Source organism: Triturus cristatus, chromosome 10 (assembly GCF_964204655.1).
Source record: "Triturus cristatus chromosome 10, aTriCri1.1, whole genome shotgun sequence".
In the NCBI taxonomy this organism is placed as follows: Eukaryota; Metazoa; Chordata; class Amphibia; order Caudata; family Salamandridae; genus Triturus; species Triturus cristatus.
This window is the reverse complement of record NC_140593.1, coordinates 1,069,333,490-1,069,345,578: the sequence shown is the minus strand read 5'-3', so window position 1 is coordinate 1,069,345,578 and position 12,089 is coordinate 1,069,333,490.

The window sequence follows — 12,089 nt, the reverse complement described above, 5'->3', positions numbered from 1 at the left end:
TGGGAACAGGCTCGGAGAACTCAGGTACTTACAGCTTGTGGGGGTGGGTGATACATTACTTATATCCCTCCCTACCACGGACAGCTTCCAAAAATGGATCTTTAGTTTCTCATGCAATACTAGTTTTACATTACTGACCATCGACTATCCATCACCGCAGACAAAAGTTTGGCGAGGTTCAAAAGGACTGGGAGGCGCATTCTGCAAAACATACTGGGTTGTGCAATAGTCTGGATGCTATTAAAGGCCCAGATGTTACGCATGCTCTTGTAGGGTTGAGACAGTGACAGCACAAAGTGCAAACACATTCCTTCAGAGGGACAGGGCCAAGGCCGAGCTGTGAGGCCTTGTGCTCCTGCAGACCATTCCTCCCCGGTATGTCCAGGCAGCGGAGCATGCGCAGAAGAGAGAGAGAGAGAGAGAGAGAGAGAGTGAGAGAAGTTCTCAGCTGGTTATAGATGTGCCCTCTACGCGGGGGTAATGTTTCACCTTTAATACTCCTGCTCGTGAGAAAGCACCCCGGCTGTTTGTAGAGTGCAGTGTTCTCACTCAATGAGATCGTTTTGCATTATTGACAAACAACAGATGTTTATTGAGACCTTGAGGTTAAACATGGAGCAATGGAGTGATGCATTAGTCCACTGAGCCGCCAGACAGATAGCTGCACAATGCTGAACCTAGAATATAAAAAGACACGCAGATGATGGACGGAATGCAGAGCAAATCAAACATTCACCCCCAGTCAAGAGATCTGGGTTAAATCCATTGTTCTTTTGCTCACCATGCCACCCATTTTAGACCCAGCCATATGCAAATCAGTCTTGACCCTGGGCCTCATGGGAACAGCCCAGACCAAACTGCCAAGCCAGGTCCTCCCTGGACCGGAAGCAAGCATCCTAGGGGCGGTTTCAGGGTTTCACTCCTCATCAACCAGGATAGCTTGAATCCAGTGGCACAGTGTGCCCGGGACCTACGTCTGGGCATACCTGGCGCACTTAGAGCAAGAAAGCAAAAGACACACAGATGATGGATGGAATGCAGAGCAATAATTGCCATGCCGTATGAGATTCTTTCATACAGCAAAGTGGTACGGTCATTATTTTAAAACATTTTTGACTGATTTGAACCCTATGCACAAACTGCACTTCTAAAGTTACCACAGCCAAAAAGGGGCCACAACAGTCGTAAATCTACTCCAGCTCAGAGCTGGAGTAAGTCCAGCATCACCCAGGACCAATCACTGATACTGCAGCACCCTTCCGTAGAACATAATGGAAGCCAGAACTTAAAATAGAACCACATAGGAAATGCTGTCAAATAAAACAAAAATCCCTTTTTTGAAAAGATTTACATAAAATTAATTGTTTAAAAATTATATATATTTAAAAATAAATATTATTTAATGATAAATATTTTAACACCATTTTTTATTTTAAAATACATGTATATTTAATTTTGTAAGAAAATGTAAATGAATCTCAATTAATTATATACATACCTTGATTGTAACTTTTAATATATAATAAGCAAAATCAGACATTTTAACTTTGTTGGATTGTATACATAAATCATTAAAAAATAATTTACATTTAATATATCTAAATTAATGCAATATTTATTTAAAAAAATATATTTTAAAGTTACTAGTTACTTTTGTCATGCAGATGGGGTTCTTCACCACTGAGGTAGAGATCTCAGTATAGTAAAGTATAGGGAAAAGGGTCAATGTTAATTAAATTGAAAAAGAAAATAGGATAATACATAGAAAAAATATTTAAATAATCTTTCAGATTTATTTAAATTGCAGAACAAAATTAAAAGTTACCACATTAATACCTTAATACAAATTTAGAAAGGAATCATTGAAAAACATATATGAAATTCAATTAACATACTTTTTCTGATGTTTAAACTAATATAAAAATTCCCACCTACAATAAAAAATTATTTTATTATGTTTTGAATTTTTTTTAAAGTGATTTATAGAATTAATTAAAAATAATATAATCAATTTGTTAATACAAATTTATGTTACGTTTATTTTTTGATGTAAAACAAATATACTTTTAAATACAATGCAAATGTTTTTATTCTTTGATTTGTTTAACAATAAATTAAGTTTATTTATATTTTTGCAAGTTTATATAATTACATTTATTTTAACTTTTTTCCCTATAGGTTTTATTTTAAGTTCTTACCTCCAATATTTTTTATATGAGGTTGCGGCAGTACCAGTGGTTAGCCATGTGTGATGCTAGACTTACTCCAGTTCTGACCTGAAGTACATTTACAACTGTTTGGGCTTCTTTCTAACTGTAATAACTTTAGAGGTGCAATTTGTGAATAGGATTGGGTTTACTCTTTAGTGTGTGGATGCACGCCCCTCCCTAGACATCTACTTACTCCCCCCTTAACCCCTTTCGTTTTGTAGGACCTATTCCCCATTTTTCAGCCACCCACCTCTGTCCCTCCCACCCTTACTACTAAAACGTATACTTACATATGTGAATACTGAACAGTTGGGACAAAGATTTCCACATAGAAAAAGATAAGCGAGAAATGACCTCCGCATATAAGTTTGTGAATAATGTTTTGTAGTACATTAGTTATACTTTTGTAGTACTACCAAATATACTACAAAATGTAGTTTGTGAATAGGCCCCAATGTATGCAAATGGCTTTTGCTCCTAATTTTAGTCTGGAAAATGAGGAATTACACGTAGAATGTTTTATTTTCCTCACTTAACTCCGCACGTGTTGGAATTTAGTTTATGTTTTCCCCTGGCAGGTTTATCAGGGGAACATTGGGGGGTGCAGTGTTTACTACAAGTGGCAGCATTCCGATCCCTGTGCAAGTAATAGTTTGCACAGAGATTGGAATATGACACCTCAATCCCACTAGTAAACTAGGTTTTAGCCTCAGTTTGGCTTGATTTCTGAGTAAATTTGAATTCGTTTAAAGCTCTTCTCTAAGCTGTGATAATTCTGACGTGAGTTCAGAAACGGAAGTCATACATGTACATAATTGTTTGCATATCCCAAGAGTATGCACGTGCCCTGCTTCCACTTGTTTTACCTTCCATCATTTGCACAGATTATAGACATCATTAGATGTGGAGGATATAGAAACATTGCAGCCGTTTCCCTCTCGACCTACAATATATGTGCTGGTAACTCCCGCTGTGACCTGTAGGTGGCGCAATTGAAAAAGGAACTGGTAAAAGGAGGCAGGCTTTTGAAGGAAATTGAGAAAAGTCTAAAACAATATTATCAGGGACTGGACGGAAATCTAAAAATTATTTAAAAGGCAGCTGAGCAAAAATAAGAAACAGAAAAAAAAGGTTTTTGCCTCTATAGTATTTAATATGGGGCCAAACTAAGACTAAAAACAGTGACCCTCCTAAAGCAAAGGAAATTGGTCAAAATTTGAATCAACACAGTGCAGGAAAGAATTTTGCTACATTGAATATAAGGGTGAGAGAAAAGCCGCCCTGTATCTGCTAAAATAACGTGCTGGTTTTATGTCCCTCAGCACTTCTGCACTTATGGCTGACATGTGCCAACGCAGACACCCTTGAACCATAGTCAGGGCCACTGGAATTATGCAACTGTGCGGGCGTAGCAGTTTTCGCATAATTATATATTTGCCTCATTTGCCACATAATCCATCATCCTCCACATCATCTGCAGATTTTAACCAAAAAATTGTTTCTAGCTCAAAAGGTTAAAAAGTTACTAAAACCGCAACACCAAGTGTTGCTATGGAGCGGAAGACCCTTTACAAAGGTTGACTGGTCCCCTTTCTGTAGCTTATTGCTATATTTGGGTCTTAAACTGGTACTAAATAAGTGCAACTAATGCCCAGACAGTGTTAACAAGTTTAAAATTTACAAAATAATGAAGTAATACTATAAAAAAAGAGCCACATAATGTTGCATAATTATCATTTTCTTGCCACATAATTTACTCAGTGCTTGATTTGTAAAACAAAAAATAAGTGCCAGGGCTCTTGTCAGTAGGCCACTGCAGCTTGCACCACACATTGCCCCTGCCATGCGGCCAATGATAATAACAAATGCAAAAACAACAGTTGATGGACAGAATGCAGAACAATGTCATACAGTTCGGGCTGGACTGTTCCCATGAGGCACAGGGTCAAGACTGATTTGCATATAGCCAGGTCTAAACTGGGGTGGCATGGTGAGCAAAAGAACGATGGATTTAACCCAGATCTCTTGACTGGGGGTGAATGTTTTGATTTGTTCTGCATTCCGTCCATCAATTGTGTGTGTTTTGCTTTCTCGCCCTAAGTGCGCCAGGTATGCTCAGATGTGAGTCCCGGGCTCCCTGTGCCACTGGAATCAAGCTATCCTGGCTGAAGAGGGGTGAAACCCCGAAACCGGTCCTAGGATGCTTGTTTCCGGTCCAGGGAGGACCTTGGCAGTTCGGGCTGGACCGTTCCCATGAGGCACAGGGTCAAGACTGATTTGCATATAGCCAGGGCTAAAGTGGGGTGGCATGATGAGCAAAAGAATGATGGATTTAACCCAGATCTCTTGACTGGGGGTGAATGTTTTGATTTGTTCTGCATTCCGTCCATCAATTGTGTGTCTTTTGGTTTCTCCAGGTATGCTCAGATGTGAGTCCTGGGCTCAATGTGCCACTGGAATCAAGCTATCCTGGCTGAAGAGGGGTGAAACCCCGAAACTGGTCCTAGGATGCTTGTTTCCGGTCCAGGGAGGACCTGGCTTGGCAGTTCGGGCTGGACTGTTCCCATGAGGCACAGGGTCAAGACTGATTTGCATATAGCCAGGTCTAACTGGGGTGGCATGGTGAGCAAAAGAATGATAGATTTAACCCAGATCTCTTGACTGGGGGTGAATGTTTTGATTTGTTCTGCATTCCGTCCATCAATTGTGTGTCTAATGATAATAACAACACAACTACTAACCATCACACCCTTCCTACAAGTATGACAATGTGGACTATCTCACGCCTCCAAAGCTATATCAATGGCTTGGGCGACAGGTAATAGTCATTTTAAATTTATATTAAATGAATAGTTACCTGTTGTGGTCATCGCTAAATTAGGCAGACACCGTCACCTTGTAGAAGACTGTCAAAAGCACCGGTGTTGAAAATTAAATGTCGGTGCCGACCACCGGAAACCACCGTCTCAAATAAAGCACAGAATTTACTCAACCCTGCCACATAATTTGACTCTCTGCTGCCGCATAATTCCAATGGCCCTGACCATAGTACAAAGTTGAGTACATTTTGTCAAGCATACAATTTGTACCAGAATGGGACCTTCCAGGAAAAAACTTTGCTTTAATACTTTCCCAGCAGGTCTGTGTGCTATACAGTGCAACACACATGCAAAGTTAGAGAAGTGTTGATACTTTCAAAATGTGCACCTCTGTTATGCTTGTCTGAAGAAGATGTTGTTTTTTGCCACTAATCCCTGTCTACAAATGTTTGTAGATAGGGATTTAAATCAAAACATATGGGTGGTTGCATAGTAATGCCCATGTACCCCTCATTGTATACCCCTTGACACAAAGGTGCACAAAGTAGCCCCCAGGGCCACTTTGGTATGCTTTAGGCAATTTTCCAATGGAAACTGTGTTTTCAGTTGGCAAGTACATCCCACCGCAACACTTTGCACTGAGTCTACATCACTTTTGTGACACAAACCTGGCACAAAGTGTTATTAAATCTGGATCTAAGTCTTCCTTGGAAGAAATGTGCATTTCAAATTTGGAGACCTTCCACTATTTTCATCCTACCAACCTACATCTAATTATTTTGTAGGATTGGCATAAAATGCTCTTTTTGGATCCCTCTGGTCAATTGGTTCTCTGGCTGTGAAGAGCTTGCTGAGTCCTGTGTTTTGCTGCATGTGACATTTGCTTGTAAAAAATTGCATGATGGAAGTGTTATAGTATCAGTCTCCCAATAAAAATTATACCTCACTTGTGTGGGTACCAAGAGCAGTCAGCCTAAAATATATTTTAAAAACCAGCCCTCTTCTACCCGCTTTGGTTCTCCCTCTATCTCTACACTTTTTTGGCACTTCCCTGTCACATGCAGGTGGCCCACCCACAAAAGTGAGGTATCATTTTTATAGGAAGGCCGTGGGGAAAGCTGGGTGGTAGAATATTTGTGCCGGCATGTTGATCCCACGTAGAAATGTGAAGAAAATGTGATTTTGTTTTAGCTAAAATTGAGGTTCGCAGGGGATTATGGGTAAGAAAACATTGGGAGATCAATACAAGCCACACCTCCCTAGACTCCCTGTCTAGTTTTCAGACATGTATTGGTTTGGTAGGTTTCCTGAGGTGGCCGCCGAGCCCAGCTCGAAAAACGCAGGTGCCCCCCTTACAAAAACAGGTCGTTTTGTGATAGATAATTGTAATGTCTTCAAAATACATTTTGGGCCTTTCCCTGTTGTGGACACTAGGCCTACCCACAGAAGTGAGGTATCATTTTTATTGGTAGACTTGGGGGGAATGGTGGGTGGATGGGAGTTTGTCGCTCGCAACAGATTCCACAACTTTCCATCTCAGAAATGTGAGGAAAATGTTTTTTGTTAGTCAAAGTTTGAGGTTTGTAATGAATTCTGGATAAGAAAACATGGTGAGAGCCATGCAAGTCAGCCCAGCTTGGATACTCCTAGGTGTCCAGTTTTAAAAAATGTACAGGTTGGCTAGGGCCCTCTATTCCTGTCCTTCACTTTACAGGCAAAAGCACTGATAGGTTTCTCGCCTATGACTGTAAGAACTCTACAAGGCAATCCATGTAATCAAGGCAACCCCTGTTTACATTTCACATGTTATACTTTATGTCTCCTTTCCCACGTGTATCTGTTTTTTGTTTTCAGATGTGGTTTTCCTGTTGGTTTTTCATGCAACATATGACTCTTAAATCCTGTATACATTAACCTGAGTTGCCTCTTGGAGTCTGTTGAGTTCTGGCTGTTGGAAGGTGTTCATAATGGGACATGACAGAGAGCTCTGGAGGTGGGGCTGAAGGGGAAGCGCATGTCTCTCACTGTGCCATTCGGTGGGCCAATAAGGTGTTCAGACTACATGCTCATCAAAGCATTGGCCTCTTTGCAGAGCACACTAAGTGATGATCACATACCTGCCAAGCCTCAAAGGAAATGAAAATGTTGTGTTTACAGGCAAGAGAGTGGGTGTGTGTTTGTCAGAGAGAGAGGATAATTAAGGGAAGGTGACACAAGAAAGAACATGCAGAAGGAAACCGTGAAAAGATTGTGATGGAGAGGAAGGAGGTAAAATGTAATCTAGGCGGATGCAAGGTTTTATTAAGATGTTAGGAGAAAAAAGACTTAGTTGTCTAACAAAGTGAAAAACTGCTGAGGAAATGCTATGTTAACTTATGCTAAGTTATGTGTATTTGTTAAGGCCACCATCACCTGCAAGTGTATCCTGGCATACAGAAGGTGGAGTGGGAGGTCATTCCACACTGTAGGAGCAAGGTAGGAGAATGACCATCTTCCTGGTGTGGTTCTGTGTATGCATGGGATGTGTGCGATTAGGAATCTTGTGGACGGATATGTCTGGATGGTTGGTGGAAGGCGATGCCACAGTTCAGGAAGGTGTACCTGAGTTGTGTAGTACCTTGAACATTTGTGTGAGGAGTTTAAATTGAGTGCATTTGTGTATCAGTAGCCAGTATAGTTCCCTGAGGTGTGGTGTGATGTGAGTTCTGTGTGGTAGTTTGAGAATGACTCTGGATGTTGAGTACTGGATGGTTTGTTATCTTCTAATTAGTTGCTTGGTGATCCTGGCATAGACAGTGTTCCCATTGTCCAATATACTGGTGACTAGGGTTGGAGTGACAGTTTTTCCAGAGTTGCTTGGGAGCCACTTACCGATCTTCCTCAGCATCTTCACGGTGTGGATGCAGGATGCAATGACGGCATTGAGTTGTGCGGTCATGTTCAATTTGCTATTGATGATTATTCTGAGGTTCCTGGATTGCACTCTGGGTGTGGGTCTAAGTTCCGTCAGCTACTAGTTGGAGTCTCATGGTGAGATGTTCTTCATGAAGATCATTACTTCTGTCTTGTTAGTGGTGATCTTGAGACTGTTGACTTTCATCAGGTTAGTGGCTTCGGTCATGCAGGTGATGAACTTGTTTCTTGTGTTGGGGCTCTTTTCTAAGAGCAAAAGTATGAGATGTGTGTCATCTGCATGGGAGAGGATGTTACTGTTGTGGGAGCAGATGATGTTGGCCAGAGGGATCATGTATGCTTTAAGAGGATAGGGCTAAGCGGTTAACTTTGAGGCACTCCGCAGATGGGTATGGGGGCTTCTGAGGAGTAAGTTGCCAGGCTGACAGCTTGTGTTCTATCCGTACAGAAGGAGCAGATCTGGCAGAGAGCGGGTCCTTGGATGACAATCTCGTGCAGGCACCTGAAGATGAGGGGTGTGAGGCCACGTCAAATGCTGCAGAGAGGCCCAGGAGAATGAGGGCTGCTGTTTCTGTCAAGGATTATGCGGATATTGTCTGTGGCGGTGATAGTTACTGTTTCTGTACTGTTGTTGGGACGGAATCTGGATTGTGTGGTGTCTAGGAGTTGGTGGTTGCTGAGGTGGTCAGTGAGGCATAGGTTCATTAGTTTGTGTAAAACCTTTGCTGGGTATAGTAGGAGGAAGATGTGTCTGTAGTTGGAAAGCGTGGCTGGATCAGGGGATGGGTTCTTAAGCAGGGTCATGATGGTGGTATGTTTCCAGGTGTCCAGGAATGTGGCTTAGTCGATGAAGGTGTTAAGGATGGTATTAGGTCTTCACAGATCAGTAGGAGTCCTTTGGTGAAGGGGTGGTGGGGGAAAGGGTGAGATCGCATCCCGAGTGGATAGTGTTCAAGGTAGCAGCTATTTTGATGATGGTGACGGCATGAAGGGGGGAACGGGAGTGATTAGGATCATCCGGAGACCATTACCCATATCACAGGCCTTAGTAAAGTTTAATCCAATGTCTCATATTTTCAGAATTGAAATGGAGTCCTAGTGACATATTGAGCAAATGGTATTTAATTTGTAATCGTGTATTGGGGATTTACGTACTATTTGTGTGGATTCTTGTGTGCAGAGGTTGTCTAATCAGGCTTTGGCTTTAACCTAAGGGCCTAACATGAAATAAAGAACGTATCTCTCACCTGAGTGGCTCCAGAATATTGTGTGAAAACCCGGCACTTCAACAACAAAATTATTCATTTAGCTGACACAACTAACAAGCTTTGACAAAGCCAATAGCTAAGGCCTGTTTTTGGTCTATGTGTTTGTCTATGTGTTTGTTGTACGATTTGTCTGATTGCAATGACAGAAAATAACATAAAATTCACAGAGAGACACCCAAATATTGATCAGGTAGTCCTGTGTGTGAAGCATACGATTTTAGCTGAAATATGTTAAGCCATTTCCTTAATTACATAGGCCACACCATCAGGAAAGGATTCCTAGCTAAGCATCTTTGGTTACACTCCTTTTAGGGACATCCCATCTTTTTCATACCACTTAAAGCACCCGGTATCCACAAATACGTCCCTACGTATGAGCACTGCATACCATGCGCACAGTTTCAAACGTTTGAGCACAAACAGACATCTCACTCAACTATAACTATTTTCTTGCACCTTTAGTGCAGCCCTTTCCAACACACAGTCCCTTTTTGTGACCAGGCCCTATGCATCTGTTGAGGCCAGTCCCACATCTTGATGCACATGCTCTGAACAACAGATACGTAGCCTGTCAACCATGTATCACAACCGTTAGATTGGAAGTTTACACCTTGGCACAAAGTTCCATTCCTGAGCAATCTCAATGGACCACTGATGTCCATGGAATCTCTTACCTACAAGTCATAATTGTTCTGTGAAAACAAGTGCTGGTTGTTCTGAATCCCCAAACATCTCTCTCTCTCTCTCTCTCTCTCTATATATATATATATATATATATATAGATATATATATATATATATATATATTTATATGTCGAAACTGCCGTTTTGTGATTGGTTTATAGTCCCACCAATAAAAGCCAAATGAAGGACTCAAATAACGCAAAACTGTGCTCATTTATTTTGATTTTATGCACTGATGAAGGCCGATGCCGAAATGCATTTGCATGAGAAAATGAAGTGATTGCCCCGAGAGTGCTCCGCGTCAAGAAGTAGTTGTTGTGGAACAAAGGCGGTAGCACCCCCCGCCACGGAAGCACCCGCCAAGAGTTCGACTACCAGGGTGAATCGTAGGGAAATATATTTATATATATATATCTGTTTATAGCTGCGAGGCACCCAATCACCCCTATTTCATTGCTTAGTTTGACACCAATCCTTTACTTTATGGGGTATTTTTGTTATTTTCCCTTTTGAGGTCAAAGCCTACCAGACAGCAAAGTACAATCCTACTGAGTACCCATGTAAGAGGAGAGGGTGTAGTATCTTTTTTTTCTAGCACACAACAAAAAAAAGGAACTGTGCTGATATTTTAGTATATTTCAGAATTAGTATTTTAACGTGGGGACCACAAGTCCCAGAAAGCAATGGATAACAAGAGCCCACCAGAGGGTGATATAATGGCGAATCAGGGACTAATTCCCCACGCATCTGCACGTAAGCAAGCCACCCGTGAGCAAGGAGCAGGAGCTCCGAAACGCGTTGGGTGAGGCGATGGAAATATCCAGATATCCTTGCTGGTTTGCCAAATAAAGACTCTGCTACGAAAGCTGGGGTCTGCCTGTCATTGTGTGCGTCTTCATTGTTGGACAGCCTTTGGATGTATATATTTATATAAAATACCAATTTGGTGCACTTTGGCAAGACGGACTCACTTGAGTAAGACAAAGGCAGCACTACGAGGACCAGAGGGCTGTGCAAGTAGCCCCTCCCACTGGGGCAGGTCCCAACGCATAAATATCAGTGCGCAATCCGGCTTGTGAGGTGCAGGCATCACCATTGACAAAGGGGACGAATACCCAAAACGCGTCTGGCGTAACAAGATTCGATGCAATGTTTCTTGCCTTTTCAGTATGCAGCTTTTCATCAAATAAACTACCGAAGAATACTGACCTGTGGACTCTTCTATTGGGGGCTACTCTTGTGTTGGATTGTAGCGGCTGAGCCCAGCCACAGGAGAAGTCCCACCGCGAGTGTGCGGGCCTGTATTGGCGGCAACCGGCGTCATGCTGTTACAGGAGGCAGTTAAAAACTGGATGATTAGCACGACAAATGCAAACTTTTAAAGCAGATTTCAAGGCATCAACCCACTGGGGTTTTATAAATTGAACAATTTGGTGCACTTTGGCAAGACGGACTCACTTGAGTAAGACAAAGGCAGCACTACGAGGACCAGAGGGCTGTGCAAGTAGCCCCTCCCACTGGGGCAGGTCCCAACGTGTAAATATCAGTGCGCAATCCGGCTTGTGAGGTGCAGGCATCGCCATTGACAAAGGAGACGAATACCCGAAACGCGTCTAGCATTACAAGATTCGATGCAATGTTTCTTGCCTTTTCAGTATGCAGCTTTTCATCAAATAAACTACAGAAGAATACTGACCTGTGGACTCTTCTATTGGGGGCTACTCTTGTGTTGGATATATGTATATGAGGGAACCCGTCCTAACGTTTCCAAAAGTTAGTGGCACCAGTGTGTTTTTTTTGAGGGATCGAATCTTTCTGGAAACGCTGCGGCCACGAGAGGACTGTGTTTGGCCAGCATGGGGCCATGATTATATGGCGAGCCGCTGAGTATTTACCGGCGCCTCACAAACCGGTCCCTATCGGCAGGCTGCAGAGGACATTGGTCGCAGCAGGTGGGGAATGCGGAGTCTCAGGCACACTGACTCCATTGTATGGCAGCTATTTTCAGTGTCCCAAGATGGGGGATGCTGGGACTTGCAGTTTCTACGGGCCATCGGGCCATCGGGCCTCCGCCAATGGGGGGAATGCAGGCAGCATTCAAAAGAGTAACTGTCAATCAGCGCCAGTAATGTTTGTTTGGCATCTGATGTAGACATAAAGCTGTAACCCGTCATGCCAAGGACTAAATAAAGCTAC